Below are 25215 nucleotides of genomic sequence, written 5' to 3'. Positions count from 1 at the left end.
CCATCTTGGAGCCGTCAGTGTAGATTTGGATGTCGTAGACCCTTATGCCCGGGTTTCTCTTCCACTCGTTCCTGCTTGGAATGGCGGTATTCCAACGGTACTACGTGTACCATCCGGAAGTTTCTTTAGGATACTACTATGCCCTTGCTGAGTATCTATCCAAAACACAGGCTCCCTGAGTCTCAGTGCGAATCTATGCTACTCATCCCCGCAATGGTCCTGTCAAAACATCGCGCTCGTCGAACACCATGTACACAGTGAGGCAAAAAAACTCCCCATGAAGGCGAGAAACTTAATAATGAACAAACAATTTCTTTGAATACTTAGAAACCTCGACTTTATAACAGATATCTGATTAAATCGGCCCCGAATTAATCATCTCCGCAAGCATAAAAAGGCGCTTGGGGTCATTTGCAATGAGTCGAATAGGCCCTATGCCGATAAATGGCCGGCAAACCCCTTTCTCAATGATAAATACCCGGAACTTGCAATTGAGGAAAGCAGACTTCTAAGGGAGTTGCTCATCACTCAGGCACAACCTGGATCTGGATACTGTAATAGGTTAAAGTCTAACTTGTACAAATTGAAACTCGGACAAACGCAATGTATGTCCTGCCTGTTTTGTATTTCCATGTGAACCTAACGATCTTTTCAATTGCATTGTGGAATCAACACCTCTATTGCACATGCCTTGTTGGTCAAACCTTGTTAAAACTGCAAGTTTTCTTGTACTTGCGTCAAAAGATATCGATGGCAATTAGTGAGTAATCGCGCCTATTAGAAGAAGATAAAACTAGGTCCATGCTTGGTTATATATCTATTAAAAGGCAATTTGCAATCAGCCAACAGGGGTCTTATTCCTAGATATGCTGGATTAATATCAAGTAAAAATGCCTACATCATATTGGCCTACAATCATGACATAGAAAGGCCTCCGGTCCTCTAATATGCCAACCAGATTAAGTATATACCAGCTTCAGCATCGCATCAAAGAGGCTGGAGAAGTTGAAGTCTTTAGAAACTCTATTTGAAGTAGCCAAATTCCAAAATTTTTAGATAGCAAACTTGGGCAGCTTAAGAAGCTCACCACTGTTAAAGAGTTGGAAGAATTCAACAATTTCATAAACAAGATGTTAATAAATATATTCAATAAATTCTACCATTACTCGGGATCAAGGGACGAAGCAAAGATGACACGGTGAAGAAAAGAGCTTGGGATTCTTCAGCAGATGGAAAAGTCAGAAAAAGAGCGGTAAATGGACGAATACAGGGATCTGTTGACGAATTGGAAAAACATTAGCTGATTAGAAAGAGCCTAAAGGGAAACTTCTATGCAGACGTTGAATTATAGCGAAATAGCAAAATTCGAGAAAGTCTTAGCTAGTGACGAAATAGTTTAGGGTCTGGTTACGAAGGACAATGGATAATGGACATGTAAAGAGTTACAAAGTTTCATCGGGAGATTATGCAGAAGATCCAATGAACACGGTCACAAGGCGAATAGTGCTAGGGATGTTGAATTATACCGAAATCGACTGGATGGAAACAAAATTTCCAGGTTTTCTACTGAATTATGTCCCGCACTATTGTTGTTGTTGTTGTAATGCTTTGCCCCATACAGTAGGTGCGACCGATCACAAATTGTCATCAATATCCTCTAGCGGGAGTCCAAGGAAACTTGTAGTTTGAACAGGGGTGGAGCATAGCGAGAGGGGTGTTAGAGGCGTTGGTTCCATATTACAATTGAAGAGATGGTTGGTGCCATGTTGGGATACATTACAAGCAGAACATGGATGTTGTATGTCGGGGTTAATTCTGGATAGGTAAGAGTTTTAGCTGTTACAGTATCTGGATCGAAGTTAAGGTAGAGTGACGCGCGTTTCCCTAGGGAGAATGCGTTTCTCTTCTGCGAGTTCTGGGTATTTTTCTTTAAGAACTGGATTCGCCTGGCAATTCCCGGCAAACAAGTCCGACGCCTGTTTGTGGATATCACTGGGGACCTGCTTGTGTTTTTTTGCTTCATACGGCTGTGTTCTCAGGTGCCGTATTTCCTCATAATGCTTACGGAGATGGCTTCTTAAGCCCCTGGGAGGTGTAAACACATCAATCAGATGTCTGCTGGGATGCCCAGGTTTCTGAGCATTCAACAGAAACTGTTTGTTCGGCATTTCATTTCTCTCCCTAAGTGTAACCCCCTTGAACCCGCACTCTTGGCGAACAGTTTGATTCGCCTTCCTGCTGCATTCGGAAAGATGATTCATGTGTACCAGTAAAAGTAAAGGCCCGTTGGTGCAACATCTTTCCAGATCAAAATCTTATGCCAGCTGAATATAGGAAGGAAGCCCTAATACAAGCTTGTATGGTTGCCGATTACTTCTAGCGAGCGGTACCCTATTGAAAGCGTGAAGGATTTTACAACGTGGTATACTGTTCAGTCCGGACTGAATTCCGACGACAATTTTTTTCTTTTTATTTTCGCTTATTTTTTGTTTTTATGTGCTAATGTGTAATTTACAAATTTGTGAAATATGATACTTGACCAACCATTTGTTTGCCGCTTTGTCTTATTTGTTTCGTATGCATTTGATTTATGCTGGCTGGACCATCATGTGTGACAGTGACAATGACAATCGTAATCTCGATTTTCTGCTAATGAGCTTGGAATGTTTGGCTTTGTTTGCTTTCGTTTGCCTTCATTTTAGTACCTTACTTTCTATTTTGTTTGACAAATCACTGCATATTTATAAACTTTTATACAAAACCACTAATGAGTTGAGCGCTTGTTATATTTGCTTTGCGCATTCCTCAACATAGACCCTTGTTACTGTTTCTACTTTTTTCGTGCGCATTTTATGTCATCGAATTCCTCAAAGTCCATTTGTCGAAGTTACTAATAAAATGACTTTTCCGTTGTCACCTCAATTTCCGCAGCTGCAGCCCATCGTTAACCGTCTGAGCGCTCGCTAACCAACCAACAGCTGCCCGTTTCATTATTGTACGCAATTTTATATTCAAATGGTTAAAATTAAAATCTGTGACAGTTTATTTGAGTAATTTAGACTTATCGCCATTATTGTCTTGGCCATTGTACCTCCGATGTATTCATTGCCTTCACTATGGCATTGTTGTTGGTTGCTGTATTGCTTCGACTTGTCAGCTAGCGTCTATCTCTTTCCTCTTGTTTCTGCATTGTTCTCATTCATTTGAGCGCTTAACATCACGGTTGCCACTTTGGTCCACTTGGACCAAAAATTGCCCTTTTTGTTTAGATTTGATGAGATTTAAGTCTTCTAAAAAAGTTAGATTTCCGTACTTCCAAAGTCTTCTCCTCTCGAGCGTTATCTCAACGGAGCTCCAAACCTTTCTACAAATACCCGCCCCCAATTTAAAGCAGCTGGATTCTGAAAGAACTAAAGGGCAAAGATTTTGGAAATGCATACATGGTGACCATACAATGTCACACATATCAAAATCATTACAATTGGTGTCTGAACAGGAACTGTTCAATAATAGAATATGTCTTTCGTCCTGATGAGAAAGAGGCAGCAATAAAAACGAAAGAGTAGAATAAAATAACTCCAGTGAGTTAGGGAGCTTAGAATATACCCGCGGCAGGTATGCCTGTAGTAAAAGGCGACTAAAATACCAAACTGATTCAAGGGGTTGTGTAGCGCAACCATTTGAAGGTGTTGCCAACGCAATATATAGCTTCTCCAACCCAATTTTCAGCCTCACCTACCCGTGACGAATCGTGTTTCGTTAACAACTGCTGCTCTGGCGACCTCAATTTCCTCATGGATCTAGGGGGAGGGGGCGCGGTATGGCCTAGACTGTTTCATGTGGTCATAGCAAATCGTTCCCCAGATGGCCGGGCTAGTACCTTATTGGTGCTTGTCACCGGAACGTACCGGCTCAGCCGCCAAAGGACCCTCAACATCAATAACATTCCTCAAGGCCTTCGGGGAGTGTCCTTATCGCTACAGCAATAACAACAAGTAGAATGAAATATAGAATCCAGTGGCAAACAGGTCAAGTGAAAAGATAGGAAGCGCGTGTTTCGTGCCAGATTTCAGTGTGGTATGGAGGCAAAGCTTTATCAGCAGAAGACGTATATGAGATCTCAGTTGGCAGAGCAGTACGAATCACAAAAGGCACGCATATCTTCGCTGCTAAAGGGGGAATTTAAAGAGCAGGTGGCTTCCAGTATTGAGATGAATCTAGATGAGCAGAATACATATATGGCATTTCAGTTTACCGAGCAGCTGAAGACACCAACGGTTCGCATATCTTTTCAGTTATAGACAGAGGGGACAGGGTATCAAAGTTTCATGATTTGACAGTTGTGATCCTTTTCAGTTACTGATACTCAGTAGTAAACAACTGGAATGCAAATGATAAATTCTTAACTTAAGCCAGTATAGGAAGCAGATATTCCAAGTAAGTTTGCTAATGACGAATTGCAAGAATTTGCAACGTACATTGAGAGGCTAGTTCATTTCAAATGCTCACGCTCCCATTAAATGCGTGAGAGACTAAGAATTAAGAGCTTCATAAATAGTAAACGGAATTTCGTAACGAAGCGAGCAAATCTAAAAGGGATATATGTATGTTCAGACGGTTTCGGATGTTTTGACGTAGCAGTATCGCCGATCTTATACAGCTCAGCTTAATCTGACCGTCGTTTGGTAGGGCCAGTATGGAAAAGGTGGCAAACCCAATGCGGAGTAAATAGGAAACGATTATTTAATATTCCGCTTGCGCAAAATGGGGTAACGTGGGCCATTGTTTTCTACAGCGCCAGTACCTCAGGTGCATTGAAATTTGGAGCTGAGCATGGTAAGGTACAAATTGTAAGAAGACTGAAGAGGTTTCTTCAGTTGGTCTTAAAAGAACAAGGAACAAACTTTAAGAAGATGGAAGAAGCGTAATCTGGCCTAGAAAAGACAAGAATGATATCATCAGTTGTGGATTCATCGACGGTAATCAACCGGGTGTCAACGTGGATACGCGTGAATCACATTTTGTTATTCAAAGCGACTTGGTCCATAAGAGAGTGAGACCATCATAGAAAGATACTATAGTTGTGGACTGTAAGTGTTGGTAATCAAGTGCTTGGAGAGTAATAATGCAAGGAAGTAATTGGGTGGGAATGTGGCTACGTATTATACAATTTTGGTAGCGGATTTGTGGACAAATCATTGGTCATTTCTCAGTTGAGAGAAAAATTACCTTCAATAAGAGCAGCAGGGTTAAGACAAAAAATAGTGGTTCTTGTTATATATTTTTAGACTTCTTTTATAACATATTTGGGTTTCGTAACAAAATTTAGTGTGTCAACCATACCAAGCAGTCAACCCAAAAGCCTTACCACTTCATTTAAATTTTCACTTTTATTTTCATTCTCCTTAGAATTTTCATTATGCTCTAAATGCTCAAGTGCGGTACGTATTTAAATAAATGGTGTATTCAAATTCTTCTTTTATATTTTATACTCTTCAGCCGTCTACAATAAAATCGAAATGAAAATACTACCACGCTAAGCACTGCTACTGTGGTTGCAAATTCGTCTACATCCTCAACCACTTCCTTGCGAGGATGTCTCATTCCTTTTACTTACTCGAATATTACCTTTTTACTGGTCAACTTTTTACTTATCTATATATTCGCACTTAGCTTACGCATAGGGATTGTCATTTCAATGTTATGTGAATTTGTTGGGTGGGTTATGCCACCGCCACTTTCACTGCTTGATTGGGTTTCGGTTGGTCGAATTGTTGAGTTCATTGGGTTCTTATTTAGATTCGCTGCGATTGACAGTGGCAGCTTTCATTTTGTTAGTATGTATTATGTTGAGGATTTCAATTGGAATTTTATTTTATATTTAAATTTTAAAATTCCTTTCCGGACAGGAAAATGGACAATTTGTGTTTGTGGCAATTGATTGGCAAATATTGGAAAGTTGTTGGTGTAATATGTATTGACTTCAGAATAGCTTGATTAATATTCAGTGTGGATAAAGGGAAGCTGAGTTAGGTTTAAGGTCCTGTTTGATGTTAACCAAATTTTATTATAACACCTTGGAGATTGTTGCAAGTCAGCTCTAGGAAAAAAGCAGCTAGAAGACTGGCCGTTGCGTGGCAAGTTACGTCAGTCCTACCAGCCCTAAGGGAAATAACAATAGATGGCGTAGCACTAGAATATGGAACAGTAGTAAATTACTTGGGCGTCATTTTTCACGCCAAAACTTCAACGACTGGCGTGTGTGTTCATCGCGGGAGCTATGTGCACATGCCCCACAACAGCACTTGAGGCTATCCTGGACCTAACCCCGCTACACATAGCGATAGAGCAGGCAGTCAAACAAACCCTCCTGAATATCGCCAAGGAGGGCTCGAGCAAAGGTAAAGTTGTCACTTCCCGGAACATGGAGGAACTGAAAGAGAAGATCCCAATCACTCAACTCCCGAAGGATGATATCCTCCGGCAGATGGTTTTTGGGAAAATGTATAGAGTAGAATTGTGAGACAAGGGTACATGGAGGGAAGGTAGACTGCTACACAAAATCGTAGGGTACACTGATGGCTCGGAGACGCCAGAGGGGATTGGACCGGAGTCTTCGGACTCAGAAACAAAATATCAGTACCTCTTATCCAGTGCGCGTACCTGAACCTCCAGCGCGGATACTCAACTGAAACAATCGCCATACTCAGTCACAGTCAGGCCGCACTCAAGGCAGTTTCGGCATTCGAAATAAAATCAACACTGGTCATTAGTGCGTAGAAAAGCTGTACCAATTATGAGCGAACAACGTAGTACTGTTGGCCTGGGTCCCAGGCCACAGGGGAGTTGAGGGTAATGAGCAGGCGGACAACCTAGCCAGATTAGCAGCAACAGCACGACCCATTGGTCTCAAGCCGTTCCTGCCACTTGGCCCACAGGAAATTAGGCGGCATTTATTAGTAGAAGAGAGGGAAAAAAGAGAGGAAGACTGGCGCGATATGCAGATTTAAAGCAATCTAAGTTACTGTTAGGACGTTATAGCACAACCCAATATAGGGTAATAATAGGCCTCCCTATTCTTACAGGACATTGAGCCGCCGGTAGAAATTGGGCATATTATCGAATAACACATGCCGATTTTGTGATTGATCAATGGAGGCGGACCATATTCTCCTGGAATGTGACGCAATCTCAAGACGCAGGTCTAAGTTTAAGTATACCCACTTTCAATCCCTCAAGCCAACAGAACCGCTACGGTTCCTCAAGGAAGTGGGCTTGGATGAGGTGCTGTGAAAGACATGAGGGCACAATAGACCAACGGTCACAGTGCAATCATGAATAAATTTTCTATCTATCTACGCCAGTCATTCCTAATTCGCGAAATCTAACGAGCCCTTGTGAGCAGCAATGGAGACCCTCCAACTGTCTCTCCAAACTAAGAGGAGGTCTCCTTCCTCTGCTACCAAATGCGGAACACTTTCTTATCGGAGCGTCTTCATCCGTACGCATAACATGACCCATTTAGAGTGTAAACCTCATACAGCTTGTCATTAAACTTTGCTTGAATCATACCGTTCGTATAAGAGGAAGGATCATATAATTTCCATATAACTTTTCTCAGGGAGTTTTCATATTGCAGCTGTGTTGTTGGCCTCAACAGTGTATAAAAGCATCCATGATGTCTTCGAGGCTTCTACAAGAAAACACCCGTAGACGAATCAACTCGCCGGCTGCACGTCTCTCTTCTCTGAAGGAGGAGTTCAGTATACAGTATATCGTTGTTAAAGTAGTGTCAGATTAATAAAAAAAAGTCGTTTATTATATGCAAATGTGAAACCATAAAATGTAATCGCTACTCATCGTTATTGTATAAACATGCTAACGGTATATGGGGGTAAATCCCCTCACCCTCTTAATAATATAAAGTTAAAAGCAACAAGTAAGGAAGGTTAAGTTCGGGTGTAACCGAACATTACATACTCAGTTGAGAGCTATGGTGACAACATAAGGGAAAATAACCATGTAGGAAAATGAACCGAGGGTAATCCTGGAATGGCGGCCACCGTGGTGTGATGGTAGCGTGCTCCGCCTATCACATCGTATGCCCTGGGTTCGCACCCCGGGCAAAGCAACATCAAAAATTTAGAAATAAAGTTTTTCATTTAGAAGAAAATTTAAATTTGATTGAGCCACGTCCGTCCGTCTGTTCGTCAACACGATAACTTGAGTAAATATTGATATATATTCACCAAATTTAGTACACGAGCTTGTCTGGACCTAAAATAAGTTGGTATTGAAAATGAGCGAAATCGTTTGATAACCACGCCCACTTTTTATATATATAACAATTTGGAAAACAAAAAAAAACCTGATTATTTAGTAAATAATACACCTAGAATGTTGAAATTTGACGTGTGGACTGATATTGAGACTCTTGACAAAAATTTGAAAAAAAAATAATTTAAATGGGCTTGGCACCGCCCACTTGTGATAAAATCAATTTTATTATTAATCATAAATCAAGAATCGTTAAACCTATCGTAACAAAATTCGGCAGAGTGGTTGCATTTACTACAAGGAATGCTTTGAGGAAAAATCAACTAAATCGGTTAAGGACCACGCCCACTTTTATATAAAAGATTTTTAAAAGGGTCGTGGACGAATAAAATAAGTTATATCTTTCCAAAAAAGAGCTTTATATCAATGGTATTTCATTTCCCAAGTGAATTTATAATAATAAATACGAAAAACTTCAAATTTTAAAAAATGGGCGTGGCACCGCCCCTTTTATGACTAGGCAATTTTCTATGTTTCGGGAGCCATAACTCGAAGAAAAATTAACGTATCGTAATAAAATTGGGTGCGCAAATTTTTCCTATAGCGGGAAATATTTCTAGAAAAAATTGACGAGATCGGTTAAAAAACACGCCCACTTTTATATAAAAGATTTTGAAAAGGTTCGTAGCCGAAGTAATAAGCTATATCTTAGCGAAAAAGAGCTTTGTATCAATATAATTTTACTTTCTAAATTGAATTATAACACTAAATTGAAAAACAATAAAATTTTTAAAATGGGCGTGGCGCCGCCCCTTTTATGACTAAGAAATTTTCTATGTTTCGGGAGCCATAATTCGAAGAAAAATTTACATGTCGCAACAAAAATAGGTACACATATTTTCCTTATAGCAGGAAATATTTCTAGTAATATGGATAAGATTGGTTAAGGACCCCCCCCCCCCCCCCCCCCCCCCCCCCCCCCCCCCCCCCCCCCCCCCCCCCCCCCCCCCCCCCACAAATTTATACAAATGACTTTAAAAAGGGTCGTAGGCAAACATAATAAGTTAAATCTTAGCGAAAAATAATTTTGTACCAATCGTATTTTGTGCCATTATAACAAGGAATGGCAAAAAATTCAAATCATGAAAAATGGGCGTGGCACTGCCCCTTTATACAATGCATTTATCAACGTTTCTAGAGCCATAACTCGACGAAAAATTTGGTGCACATGTATGCCTTTTAACAGGAAATATTTTCAGTAAAAATGGACAAAATCGGTTAAATCGCCATCTTTTATATAAAAAATTTTGTAAAAGTGCGTAGATGCAGGTAATAAGCTGTTTGTAGTAAAAGTTGGAAAATTTCGTTAACAACCCTGCCCTTTTTTTGTAACTATTTGTTTCATCCTAAATCCCATGCTCAAGCAAAATGATTTATTGAAAGTAATAGCATCCTATATTTATGTCCCCGCCAATGCAATAAGTGTCAAACGCCTATATTGTATAAACACATTCTATGGTAAAAATTTAAGCCAATATCCCCAAACCTAAGTTGGGTTTTGAAAAAATAACTCTCCCATATTGATACTTTCTTCAATACCTTTTGATTGATATCCACATTGTCACTTTAACTCACAACACATTTTTCGAAACTGCGTTTTTCACAGATTTGATATGGGTGCTACTTAAAGATGAAATATAGATAAAAGCTTCATAAAAAACCTTTAATTGCCGAATAAAGAAATTTGAGAGTCGGTTAAAAACTATACTCATTTAAAAATGCAAAATTTTATTGATATTGAACAATGAAATTATATTACACAATATTAAAATGGAAAAAAGTTGAATTGCATCTAGTCCTTGCCTTCCTTATTAATAGGGACAACAAATATTTTATTTAGGAAAGCAGTCGAATTTTATGTGTATATATAATGATTAACCTTGGCATATTAGATGGCCTGCAAAGGAAAGAAACATTTGGACCAATTTTTGTATGTAAGAGCATACGTGCTAATTTCTTCACTGCGATGTTTATTAAATCTTATTATGAAAGTCAACCTTTTATATTTTGTAATCACTAGTTAGTACATTTTTTTTTCAATACAATACACTTTAAGCTTTAATTTCTATTAATAGGTTTATATTTACTTAAAACTAAGGCTTTTTTTATTTGTATAAATTAATAATATTGATATTATAATAAATCTTAAGAATCAGAAAAATATGTACATAGTTAGCTACAGTATATAAATATCGTAATCTATCTTAGTTAGTTTCGCTATTTTCGTAAAAAGAGGTGCAGATGCTATCGTGGTAGGTATATACTGTTTCATAAGTGGTAGCTGTAACATGGGTTGTGTCAATATTTGAAAATGCCCAGTCAATTTGGGTACCTGCAGGTGTGGTGAAATATTGGGGGTCTAGCAGTGAATTAAAGTTATTATCTCTCAGCAGATGTTGGATTCTATTATCTCTAGACTTAAGGCATAGATTAAAGTCACCCAAAATTAAGAAATTTTTTTCATGCAGATCTGTCGTGAGAATTTCTCGCAGTTCTGACTCAAAATGCCTGACGGGGAATGTGGAATTCCTATAAAGCAGCAATATGTGATATTCTTTACATTTGAATACAACGATTTCTAAAACCTTGCAACCAGAGCAACTTTTTTTCACATTACATAATTCGATTGCGGAAGCAATGTTAGGGCTCGCATACACTACAACGCCTCGCTTATTTCTGTTTTCCGTTTCCGTGCTGTCTATACGTAAAGCATTTAGTGAAATAAACCCAGGAATTTCAAAGTGTTCAGATCGATAACTCCATGTCTCGACAAAACACAAGATATCCGAGGATAGCATCAGGATGTAATTATTTATATCATTTATGTGGGCATGAAGACTCTGGACATTATGAAATATAATTTGAAGGCTCGATGTTCGAGAAAGCATAAAGTTGAATGTTATGGCCAAAGCTTTTGTTGTGGTCAAATTAGACAACTGCCTAAAAACAGGATCAGATTCACAAAAGGGATTGGGTGGAATGAAGTTACCTAATATAAATAGACCATCAGCACTAGTAGCTCGACTACAGGCTACATATAAAGGTGATCTAGGCATTCTAGGTCGGGTATGAACAACCACTTTGTTATACGTAGCACCCTGACTTTTGTGAATTGTTATTCCCTCAGCAGGGACAATTGGAAACTGGTTTCTTTCAATTGTTATCTGCTCATTTCTTTTATATTGAAATGCTCTAACAGTCTTCTCAATGGGTGTCCACGAAGGTTCGTTAGGATGGGTCTTTTTCGATCTAGCCATCAAACCAACAGAAGGTTCCAAAAATTTTATCCACAATGTTCTTGGAACCGACGAGTCTAAATCTATCTGCATAAGCTGGCCAATTGCACCATTTACCAAATCGTCGCCTGTGTTGATATTCACTGTCATCATATATTTGGCCGTGGTTTTTAGTGTTAAGCTATACATAAGACCCTGCGATTCCGAAGTTTTGAATAGTCTGACCCGTTCTAAGATATTAGCATTTTGGCCACTAACGGCAATTCCTTTAACCACATCTTTCGCAGTTGAAAAAATTGCTCTAGAAGGAATTTGACTCAGTTTAAGGGCATTAAAGTTGGCAGATTCCTCATTTGACCAAAATAAGTGGATTGCTTCATCAGGCACCTGGTCAGAGTTAACGACCCTACTTGCAATCAAAGATATGTCTTCACTGGTCATAGCCCCGGAGGCCATATTATTTAGAGCAAATGGTTGATCTCCACGCTGTCTCATTATTTCATTCAATTCATAATATTTAAAGAGCTCCCATAAAGGCGAACCGACTAAGATGCTGTAATTATCGCTCGGATTCGGTGAAAAATTCCATCTATCGCCTACAGGAGACAATTGTTTCAAGTCACCAAAAACAATAACAGGTATACCACCAAATGGAATATTACTTTTGAAAATCTGCTTTAGTCTGGCGTCAATAAAGCTAAACATTCGAGCGCCAAGCATTGAAATTTCATCAATAATTATCAACTTCAAATCACATAGTCTAGTATACATTGAGTTGATAATATCGTTGCTAAGCGGCCGTAATTCTCTATTGGACTGATTCACAGGTAGTGAAAATATAGATTGCAGTGTCAAACCACCTATCCCAAATGCTGCTTTTCCCGTAGGAGCATAAAGAAGCGCCTTCAAAGAGCTTGGATTTGATCCAGGTATGCAATTAAAACGGTAATTGAGAGTCTGATATATTGATGATATAAGGCGGCTTTTTCCAACGCCTGCCCCACCACCTACAAAGTCATAAAATGGCTGATCCTTTTTAAAATTGTGTAGCAAATGAGTTAAGTATATTCTCTGCCTCATATTCAGCATCCGAACGGATGCAAGCAGGTCCTCAACGGGAACTAAGGGAGGAAGGTTAATGAGCCTAAGAGTGCCATTGGAGTCGTTCTCATTTATTTCGGGATCACTATCGTGAAGGTTTAATAAATTTATATCGGGGTTTATTTCGGAAAGGGCCAGTACCCTGAATTCATTGTCAACAATATCCAGCCTATCTATTTTTTCCTCCTCCCTTAATCTACTCAGAACATTTTCAAGCTCCCTCTGTTCAAACACGTCATATTTTTTTCGATTTTCCTCTATAGGAATTCGATTTTCTACGTAGGTTTGCTCATTATTAATATCTAAAATATCCCGTTGTTCATCCCGCCACGGTTGGTAGAGCATCACCATCTCTCTGAAATAATCATATCTGGCAGTGTCCGGATTAAACTTTCTTGATTGAACTACACACGGTTTGGTACGTTTCCTTACATAACCACCACTACCATCCCTCAATGGAATTGCTACTCCTCTACCTAAAGAATTATCGCCTTCTATATCTTCTTCATTATCGGAGCTACCTTGTGCCGTTCTAGCTGATTTTACAAATGTAAACTTAGCTGCAAAATCAGCTAGACAAACATTCTCTAGAAGAGTAGGCCTTTCAGCATAATGCTCTAACAAACCCGCCACAAAAATATCGGTAGAACCTTCAGAAAGATTCTGAAGTTGTGCTCTGGGTTTCACCATTCGCACTCGTTCTTCAGGTCGAGAGGTATTAATATATATTTCTGCATTGCTAGCTTCAGAAAAATGTAGACCAATGCAGCAATAAACTGCCTCTTGAGCGGAAATTTCTGTTTCGGAAATAAATTTGTGACCTATTTGCTGAAGTTTCTGCTTGACAGTGTAGTTTCCTGCATTAACTTCTACCATTGCCTCATTTAAAAGCCTAGAGATACCCCTATTTGACTTATTTATATAATTTATTATGAAGGAACAGCAAGCGTATGCATCCAATATGAACTCAATATCCATATTGGCCCTATGTAGTTCTAAGATAACGGGGTTATAAGCATTAATTGAGCGGTCTTGGAACTTTCTTTTAAGGAAAACTTTAGGTTTGGTTAAACTTGATCTGAGAGCAAGTAAATATACATCGAATGACAAATTAACTCTCGTATCAGAGAGAAAAGCCTGAAAATCATTTAAACAGGAAATATCTGAAGAAGTTAAACTAGAATTTAAAAGATTTTGAATCTTTGAGTAGTTTTCCCTATGTGTTTCCAAATTTTCAATGTCATCTGGAAGTGGCAATAATATTTGGGTGGAAGGCATGGGCGGATATGGGATACCGAATCGGCAAACTTGCTGTCCTCTTATTTCCCTGGTACAGGACCGACTATGGTTATGTCTTTGGTACTCAATGAAGTTTTCCAAATGACTTATGGATCCATTTGTAGAGACATATTTGTCGATAAAACTAATAGCATTTGGAAAAGACTCAGGTTCGCTAAGATCGATCTTAGGAGCATTCTTGAGCCAATACATGCCATGCACGTGAGGTGAACCCCTTTGTTGGAATTCAATTCGCCAGTAAAAGTGCTCAACAAAATGCTCGTCGAAAATACCTCCATTTTCTTTAAAAAGCTTGAGCAACTGACGATAACGATAGTCGAAATATCTAGCGCATGTGACTGCATCTGATCGAATCAGACGATATCGTTCTTGTGTAGGTAAATTATTGGCCTCTTCTTCAGAAATATTTCTTGAGTCCACAGTTTTAGCCAAAATAACCAGTAATTCTATCCAATGAGATTCAGCGGCAGACAAAGTTATAAAAAAGGTTGGAAGACCGAATTGGCGAATCATGGCAATTGCTTTTTTTTTCTCTGCCTTCCAGTGAGCTGGGGAAGATCTTACACCTTTAAGAACCCTATATCCATCGTCATGCTGTATCAAATTTGGGCCGTAACTCGATTGCTTCCAGAAAATTTTCGTAGGCAAATCGATGTACTATTCTTAATCTGAAGCAGTTCTAACTTCTTGTAATTATAGAAAAGCTTAGGAATAGTACAAGCCCTTCTTTCGTAGGGACTAATCTCAGAACGAACAATCTTGCTGTATGTCTCTGTACAAGTGCGCTTCTGTCCAGCGTAAATGCTTGCGAATGACAGTTCCTCTGAGTTGTTATCTTGAATGATATCCAGGGGTCTTTGGCCTTCACCTGGTGCAATAATAAAACGATTTATGTCCAAATTCTCTACTGGAACATTATCGAGAAGAGTCTCAAGGCCACCTGGATTTATTTCTTCAATTGCAGGTTCTAGGGTGGAGGTGGGGTTATTCTCTCCTGTGCAATTTCGAAAACTTTGAAGCACGGGTACATCTTCAATAGATGCAATAAATGGAATTTCTTCATTATCACTAAAACCTGCAACCCACTCTTCGTTAATTTGTATATTGTGCTCTTGATATAATGGGGCATTTACTAAATATCGCAAATCTTCCATAATTTTCGCAGGCCGTAGGGTATCAGTCATATAGTCATGATTATACTCCATGCGTCTTCTTGAATGGATTTGAATCACATGCGCTTGATCAAATGATCTTGGGAGGGAAGTAACAATTTCGTTAACTGAAATAGGAATGTTAACTACAGCCCCCCTTAATGAGCTCTGTCCTTGGTATCCCAAAGGACGAATAGTCATAAAAGGTAATCTGGGCATTATTAAGCGTTCCTCTAAAGGCGTAAGATCTTTTAGACATTCTGGGAGCTCTGGAAAATCTAAACCATTAGACAGGCATATTTTTGGAAGAGTATTCACTTTAACTGCGTTTCGGCAAGTAACACCGAATTTATAGCTACCATCTTCAGCGGGAAATTTATCAGATAAATAAAAGGCAGATGCAAGGTCTGGATGACTTTGAGAAACTAAACTGAAATTTAAGGACTGTACTTGGTACGGAAACCAAAGCCCACCACAACAAACGCAAACCTCTGTTGGTCCCTTCTTAATATTCCTAAAATATGTTTGTCGAAAATCTGGTAATCCCAATTCATTTACTATATCTTCGTTCTCTTGACCCTCATTTTCTCTCATTGAGCGATTTCTCTCAGCCTGCCTTTCATTCGCATTTCTTCTATTTTGTAAATTTACTCTATGACGATGTACTCGGAATTGACTTTGACGTCTTTGTCTAGAGTTTTCTACACGAGCTCTTCTACGGACTGTTCTACGAGCAAGAGTATTTCTAAGTTGTTCTCCGTGTCTATTCCCTGGATTTCTACGGCGGGATCGGTGCTCACAGGTATTTCTACTTTGCTCGGTAGAGCGATTGGAGGAGTTCTCGCGGCGTGATCTATGTTGCCGTGTATTGATTATTCGCTCAGCTGACCGAACTTCTGGATTTTCACGGCGAGACCTATGTTCAGAGGTATTTCTACTTTGCTCTATAGAACGAATTTCTGAGTTTCCGCAACGGACTCTATGTTGCCGTGTATTGATTATTCGCTCAGCTGACCGAACTTCTGGATTTTCACGGCGAGATCTACGTTCGGAAGTATTTCTACTTTGTTCTATAGAGCGAATTTCTAAGTTTTTGCGACGAACTCTATGCTGAGTTGTGTCTCTATTGGGCTCAGTAGAGCGTATTTGGGAATTTTCGCGGCGGGTTCTGTGGTCTAACGTATTTTAGGTTTGTGATTGTTGTCTATATTCTTCGTCTCCACGAAGAACATGCATTCCTCTCCTAGCTACGACGCGTCTCAGATTACCAGATTTTCTACTTAGCCTAGGCATAGTTTATGAAAAGTGTGTATATATATGGTTTAATATAACTAAATATGAAAGGTATGTATATAAAATATTTATTAATAAATTTTGTTTTACTTAATTCAACATTTTAGGGATTTTCTGGTGATGGTGGTAATTGCGTTCTTCCTTTGTCGGCGCTGTAAGCGTTTTTAACGGATTTTGACTTCTTCCTAACGATGTTGATAATAACGCTAAACAACACATATCACTCCTTTGCAAAATTTATTTCCTAAAACTTTTTTTTTAATATTTTGTAAAAAACGCGTTTGATTTTTGAAGATAAAAAAGAACACGAATCACTTTCCTTAAAAAAGTTTATATTATATAACTGATTAATATTCCGTTTTAGCACTCTTTTAGTTTAAAAATATATTTATTAAAACTTTTTTGGTTTTTATACGTTTTGAAAAAAACGCATTTGAATTATTATTTTATTTTGACATTTTGGCAAACACAAACATCCTGATTATTTAGTAAATAACACACCTAGTATGTGTTGAAATTTGACGTGTGGACTGATATTGAGACTCTTGATAAAAATTTGAAAAAAAAATTTTTGCCACCGCCCACTTGTGATAAAATCAATTTTATTATTAATCATAAATCAAAAATCGTTAAACCTATCGTAACGAAATTCGGCAGAGGTTGCCTTTACTATAAGGAATGCTTTGAACAATGCTTATAACATTAAATTGGAAAACACTAAAATTTTTGAAAATGGGTGCGGCACCGCCCCTTTTATAACTATGCAATTTTCTATGTTTCGGGAGCCATAACTCGAAAAAAAATTAACATATCGTAATGAAATTGTGTACACACATTTTCCTTATAGCAGAAAATATTTCTAGTAAAAATGGACGGCATCGATTAAAGACCATGGCAACTTAGATATAAAACCAGGGGTGACTCTAGAATGTGTTTGTACGATATGGGTATCAAATTATAGGTATTAATGAGGGTTTTAAAAGGGAGTGGTGGTAGTTGTTCAGGTGGTCGCCTTTTCGAGATATCGGCATTCAGGTGGACCAGGTGTGACTCTAGAATTTGTTTGTACGATATGGGTATCAAATGGAAGGTGTTAATAAGTATTTTAAAAGGGAGTGATCCTTAGTTCCATAGGTGGACGCTGTTTCGGGATATCGCCATAAAGGTGGACCAGGGGTGACCCTAGAATTTGTTTGTACGATATGGGTATCAAATGAAAGGGGTTAATGAGCATTTTAAAAGGGAATGAGCCTTAGTTCTATAGGTGGACGCCTTTTCGAGATAACGCCATAAAGGTGGACCAGGGGTGACTCTAGAATGCGTTTGTACAATATGGGTATCAAACGAAAGGTGTTAATGAGTACTTCAAAAGGGCGTGGGGCTTAGTTCTATAGGTGGACGCCTTTTAGAGATATTTCCATAAAGGCGAACCAGGGGTGACTCTAGAATAAGTTTGTACGATAATGGTATCAAATTAAAGGTATTAATGGGGGTTTTAAAAGGGAGTGGTGGTAGTTGTATAGGTGGTCTCCTTTTGGAGATATCGTCATATAAGTGGACCAGGGGTGACTCTAGAATATGTTTGTACGATATGGGTATCAAATGAAAGGTGTTAATGATTATTCAAAAGGAAGTGGGCCTTAGTTCTATAGGTGGCCGCCTTTTCGATATATCGCCATAAAGGTGGACCAAGGGTGACTCTAGAATTTGTTTGTACGATATGGGTATCAAATTAAATGTATTAATGAGGCTTTTAAAAGGGAGCGGTGGTAGTTGTATATGTGAAGTCGTTTTACAGATATCCACCAAAATGTGCACCAGGGTGACCCAGAATATCACCTGTTGGATACCGCTAATTTATGTATATATATAATACCATGAACAGTATTCCTGCCAAGATTTCATGGGTTTTTTATTTCGCCCTGCAGAACTTTTTCATTTCATTCTACTTAATATGGTAGGTGTCACACCCATTTTACAAAGTTTTTTCCAAAGTTATATTTTGCGTCAATAAATCAATCCAAATATCATGTTTCATCCCTTTTTTCGTATTTGGTATAGAATTATGGCATTTTTTTCGTTTTTGGTAATTTTCGATATCGAAAAAGTGGGCGTGGTCATAGTCGGATTTCGGCCATTTTTTATACCTATACAAAGTGAGTTCAGATAAGTACGTGGACTGAGTTTAGTAAAGATATATCGATTTTTGCTCAAGTTATCGTGTTAACGGCCGAGCAGAAGGACAGACGGTCGACTGTGTATAAAAACAGGGCGTGGCTTCAACCGATTTCGCCCTTTTTACAGAAATAAGATATCGTCCCAGAATCTAAGCCCCTACCAAATTTCACAAGGATTGGTAAATTTTTGTTCGACTTATGACATTAAAATTATCCTAGAAAAATTAAATGAAAAAGGGCGGAGCCACGCCCATTTTGAAATTTTCTTTTATTTTTCATTTTGTTGCACCATATAATTACTGGAGTTGAATGTTTACATAATTTACTTATATACTGTAAAGATATTAAATTTTTTGTTAAAATTTGACTTTAAAAAAATATTTTTTTAAAAGTGGGCGTGGTCGTTCTCCGATTTGGCAAATTTTTATTAAGCATACATATAGTAATAGGAGTAATGTTCCTGCCAAATTTCATCATGACTGCCAAATTACAGCTTGCAAAACTTTTAAATTACCTTCTTTTAAAAGTGGGCGGTGCCACGCCCATTGTCCAAAATTTTACAAATTTTCTATTCTGCGTCATCAATTCAACTCACCTACCAAGCTTCATCGCTTTATCCGTCTGTGGTAATGAATTATCGCACGTTTTCGGTTTTTCGAAATTTTCGATATCGAAAAAGTGGGCGTGGTTATAGTCCGATATTGTTCATTTTAAATAGCGATCTGAGATGAGTGCTCAGGAACCTACATATCAAATTTCATCAAGATACCTCAAAATTTACGCAAGTTATCGTGTTAACGGACAGACGGACGGACGGACATGGCTCAATCAAATTCGATCCTGATGATTTTGATATATGGAAGTCTATATCTATCTCGATTCCTTTATACCTGTACCACTAACCGTTATCCAATCAAAGTTAATATACTCTGTGAGCTCTGCTCAACTGAGTATAAAAATTATAGTCATATCAAACTATTATGTTTTATTGCATTAACACGTTCTTTGTAATGCATATGAAAATCTTTAACACTATTCTTATAAGAATAGGTATAGTGGAACTAACAAAAGTTCGGTACGCTGAGTCCAAATAATTATTGCACAGTGTTACAAATAAGATGCATATAACACTCTCAAGAGCTTTGGGCAAAAAAGTTGTTAGCTAGTGGGCTCGCGGTGGACCAGGTGTGACTCTAGAATTTGTTTGTACGATATGGGTATCAAATGAAAGGTGTTAATGAGTATTTTAAAAGGGAGTGATCCTTAGTTCCATAGGTGGACGCTGTTTCGGGATATCGCCATAAAGGTGGACCAGGGGTGACCCTAGAATTTGTTTGTACGATATGGGTATCAAATGAAAGGGGTTAATGAGCATTTTAAAAGGGAATGAGCCTTAGTTCTATAGGTGGACGCCTTTTCGAGATAACGCCATAAAGGTGGACCAGGGGTGACTCTAGAATGCGTTTGTACAATATGGGTATCAAACGAAAGGTGTTAATGAGTACTTCAAAAGGGCGTGGGGCTTAGTTCTATAGGTGGACGCCTTTTAGAGATATTTCCATAAAGGCGGACCAGGGGTGACTCTAGAATATGTTTGTACGATAATGGTATCAAATTAAAGGTATTAATGGGGGTTTTAAAAGGGAGTGGTGGTAGTTGTATAGGTGGTCTCCTTTTGGAGATATCGCCATATAAGTGGACCAGGGGTGACTCTAGAATATGTTTGTACGATATGGGTATCAAATGAAAGGTGTTAATGATTATTCAAAAGGAAGTGGGCCTTAGTTCTATAGGTGGCCGCCTTTTCGATATATCGCCATAAAGGTGGACCAAGGGTGACTCTAGAATTTGTTTGTACGATATGGGTATCAAATTAAATGTATTAATGAGGCTTTTAAAAGGGAGCGGTGGTAGTTGTATATGTGAAGTCGTTTTACAGATATCCACCAAAATGTGCACCAGGGTGACCCAGAATATCACCTGTTGGATACCGCTAATTTATGTATATATATAATACCATGAACAGTATTCCTGCCAAGATTTCATGGATTTTTATTTCGCCCTGCAGAACTTTTTCATTACATTCTACTTAATATGGTAGGTGTCACACCCATTTTACAAAGTTTTTTCCAAAGTTATATTTTGCGTCAATAAATCAATCCAAATATCATGTTTCATCCCTTTTTTCGTATTTGGTATAGAATTATGGCATTTTTTTCGTTTTTGGTAATTTTCGATATCGAAAAAGTGGGCGTGGTCATAGTCGGATTTCGGCCATTTTTTATACCAATACAAAGTGAGTTCAGATAAGTACGTGGACTGAGTTTAGTAAAGATATATCGATTTTTGCTCAAGTTATCGTGTTAACGGCCGAGCAGAAGGACAGACGGTCGACTGTGTATAAAAACAGGGCGTGGCTTCAACCGATTTCGCCCTTTTTACAGAAATAAGATATCGTCCCAGAATCTAAGCCCCTACCAAATTTCACAAGGATTGGTAAATTTTTGTTCGACTTATGACATTAAAATTATCCTAGAAAAATTAAATGAAAAAGGGCGGAGCCACGCCCATTTTGAAATTTTCTTTTATTTTTCATTTTGTTGCACCATATAATTACTGGAGTTGAATGTTTACATAATTTACTTATATACTGTAAAGATATTAAATTTTTTGTTAAAATTTGACTTTAAAAAAATATTTTTTTAAAAGTGGGCGTGGTCGTTCTCCGATTTGGCAAATTTTTATTAAGCATACATATAGTAATAGGAGTAATGTTCCTGCCAAATTTCATCATGACTGCCAAATTACAGCTTGCAAAACTTTTAAATTACCTTCTTTTAAAAGTGGGCGGTGCCACGCCCATTGTCCAAAATTTTACAAATTTTCTATTCTGCATCATCAATTCAACTCACCTACCAAGCTTCATCGCTTTATCCGTCTGTGGTAATGAATTATCGCACGTTTTCGGTTTTTCGAAATTTTCGATATCGAAAAAGTGGGCGTGGTTATAGTCCGATATTGTTCATTTTAAATAGCGATCTGAGATGAGTGCTCAGGAACCTACATATCAAATTTCATCAAGATACCTCAAAATTTACTCAAGTTATCGTGTTAACGGACAGACGGACGGACGGACATGGCTCAATCAAATTCGATCCTGATGATTTTGATATATGGAAGTCTATATCTATCTCGATTCCTTTATACCTGTACAACTAACCGTTATCCAATCAAAGTTAATATACTCTGTGAGCTCTGCTCAACTGAGTATAAAAATTATAGTCATATCAAACTATTATGTTTTATTGCATTAACACGTTCTTTGTAATGCATATGAAAATCTTTAACACTATTCTTATAAGAATAGGTATAGTGGAACTAACAAAAGTTCGGTACGCTGAGTCCAAATAATTATTGCACAGTGTTACAAATAAGATGCATATAACACTCTCAAGAGCTTTGGGCAAAAAAGTTGTTAGCTAGTGGGCTCGCGGTTTTTTTTGCTAAAAAAGGCTGATCTTTCCCGCCTTTGGCAGGAGTAGGACGCGATCTGTTCACCCATCAAATGTTATACTCAGCACTTCTACAATCTTGTTACGTGCCATTTGACAACTTAAACTTTGAAAAAGTTTAAAACGTGATATCGAGCACATCTGTTCAAAGGGATCACGATGATCAGTCAGCGCCATAGTTGGGGATTTCTTCAGTACGTCATCCATTTTTCCTCCGGATTCTCAATGTTTGGTTTGGCTTCCGCGAGATATACGGAGTTTTAATGTTACCTCCCTTTGACTTATCACCCACTTCCAAATCCGTGACCTATGTTGTGTGCATATCACCACTACGCATCCCTCTCTCCCTGCCGTCTTTTTAACTTATCAATACAGCTAGCTTTTCCCACGGCCGTGTGACTCGTTCCTTTCTGCCTTTTGAAATAAGGCTTATAGGCTCCAGCCGATCACTGCTTCTTCATTCTGTCAAAAGCTTCCTCCTCATACCAGTTACAGTATCGCAGTGAAGCTGTTGTCAGCGAATTGCCTTCTACCACCTTTTACAGCCTCAGCGTCCCATACCAAGCGCTCACTCATTCGGCAGTACGGTACTCTGAGAAGACTCCCTTACTCTTTCTGCTTCGTACTCCTCTCCACTCTTATTCTCTTCGTACACCTTTCCACTCTTATTCTTCGGATTAACGTAACGCTCCCTCACGAAGCTAATTGGCGATTTGCTCACTTCACTCTTCAAGTTCAACATACAGCTTTTTTCACTTCCATTTTCCCTGGCTTGCAATTCGATTCTTCTTCTCCCTCTACCTAAGACTGTGCATTAGTCGTACGGCCAACTGCAACGATATATGTCAACTGCACAATCCAGTAAGCACAGTTCGCTCGATATTCTGATTTACGGGGCAATTCTTGGTCACCCAATTCCCGCAGCCCACCTATGGGGAGGAATGGCGTAGGTACAAGCCTCTTAATTATGTCGAGCGATATGGAGTTTGCCCGAGTCTTGTTGTAGTTGTTGTTGTTGTAGCGATAAGGACACTCCCGAAGGCCTTGGGGAGTGCTATCGATGTTGATGGTCCTTTGTCGGATGCAGATCCGGTACGTTCCGGTAACAAGCACCATTAAGGTACTAGCCCGACCATATCGGGAACGATTTGGTATGACCACATGAAACCTTCAGGCCATACCTCCCTCCCACCCTTTAGATCCATAAGGAACTTGAGGTCGGCAGAGCCTCGGATTTTAAAGAAACAGGATTCGCCACGGGTAGGTGAGGTTGACAGTTGTGTTGGAAAAGCTATATATTGGCCTGGCAACCCCTTAAAAGGGTTGCGCTACACAACCCTTTAAATCAATTTGGTATTTTAGTCGCCTCGTACGACAGGCATACCTGCCGCGGGTATATTCTAATCCCCCTAGTTCGCGTGGGTTCACCAAAGTCTTCACCCCACTTTATACATTGGTTGACCCAACCTACAAAAGTTTGGATATTTAAAAGAATAAATGTATTAAGTATTAAAAATATGTCGAACTGTTACTGATCCCCTCAAGTTTTTAGATGTTTTTCAAGTTTTACAACCAAGGAATTCTCCCAACAATTGTACAGTGTATAGCAAACAGTTCCCACGTCATTCGATTGGAATACACATATCACAGTTTTTTTTTTTTTTTTTTGTAATTTGTTGTTGTTATTGTTATTGCTTGTATATCAAACGACTACACGATTTTTTTTTTTGTTTGCAGAAAGCGACTGTATTCCCAAGATCTTCATCTGTATGAAAGTAGTGAACATGTCAAGCATATGGAAAAAAACGCCAGCAAGAAGAAGAATATGCAAATGAGCTTTATGGCTCTACGGAGTCAATGTGAATAAGCATCATCGCCTCATAGACACTCATGAAAAACTTGACTAAACCTTAACTTGTACAACGGTAGTACGCTACTAAAGGAGTAAAATAACCATAAAAAAGAGTTTCATTGACAACGACAAAATCCTGAATTGAATTTTTATATGCAAAATTTCACGTTTATTTCACTCACTAGCAAGTTTTGTTGGCAGTAGGGGGCGGTAGGAGGGGTGGCAATAAAATAACATTGACAGTTGCTTATTATTTTTTTGTATATGTATGTATATTTACATATGTATATGTTAATGCAAAAATCCAAACAAGAATTTGTTGTTGTATCGAGGCGTCATATTAATATCTGCTCATAATATGTGGTTTGTTGTTGTAAATATTGCGACATTTTATTTTATGGGCATTGTCAAAAAATATTTGATATGCACAAATTTAAAGAAATTTAGAACGTTTTTATACTCACCCACCCACTTTCATACACCACAATAAATTTTCTTTTTTCTTTCTTCTTTTAAAAAAAATAACTTTTATTGCCTGATTTTCCGTTTATTTTGTGCGAATTCATGCGGTTACAAACGCATCATAAATACCAAAATTTTACATTCGATTGCGGGCTTAGAAGTTTAATGCTATCGGTGTGGGAACTTTATGTGGTAAATAAAATTGTATCTAAAAATTTCAATAGTATTGTAAAAATTAAAAGATTCGTTCGGGCTCAACCGGGATTTGAACCCGGGACCTCTCGCACCCAAAGCGAGAATCATACCCCTAGACCATTGAGCCGCACAACTGAAATTGTTAGGTTAATGGTATATAAAGACGATAACGCAAATCAAATACATATACACATTTTTTTGTTATTTTTTCGCTGTCTACTTTTTGGCGTTTTTGTGCTATTGCGTTGTTAAAAAACTTCTGTGACGTTAAGAAAAACTAACACACGTGCTGTTAAGGTCCCGAAATGACCAGCCCTATGTTTTCTATGTATATCGGCTTAAGGTTTATAATCTCAGAAGCAGTTTTCAACATTTATAAATTTTATTGATTATTCTTAGGTTTATAGACAAAGTTTAGGTTTATATATGTACATATATATGAGCTCTTATACTGTTTTCACACAGACGGCTTATTGAATAATAAAGGCATTTTTCTACATTAAGACGCTTATTGAGCTCAATCTTCCCTACAAATTTCGAATCTATAATTATTTCATTAGTAGCTAATCGAATGCCTAATGAAGGCAAAAGCACAATGCA

The 25215-nt window shown here is 38.3% G+C and overlaps 1 non-coding gene across 1 annotated transcript; it reads right to left on the bottom strand.

Annotated features, from left to right (window-relative positions):
- Positions 1 to 24670: 24670 nt before the first annotated feature.
- TRNAP-UGG (transfer RNA proline (anticodon UGG)) lies at positions 24671 to 24742 on the bottom strand. The gene has a single exon. It is a non-coding gene; the product is annotated as a tRNA-Pro (tRNA).
- Positions 24743 to 25215: the final 473 nt, after the last annotated feature.

This window comes from Eurosta solidaginis, chromosome 1 (assembly GCF_040869045.1).
Source record: "Eurosta solidaginis isolate ZX-2024a chromosome 1, ASM4086904v1, whole genome shotgun sequence".
Lineage (NCBI taxonomy): Eukaryota > Metazoa > Arthropoda > Insecta > Diptera > Tephritidae > Eurosta > Eurosta solidaginis.
Note: the sequence above shows the minus strand (reverse complement) of the source record. Positions and strands in the feature narration are given on the sequence as shown.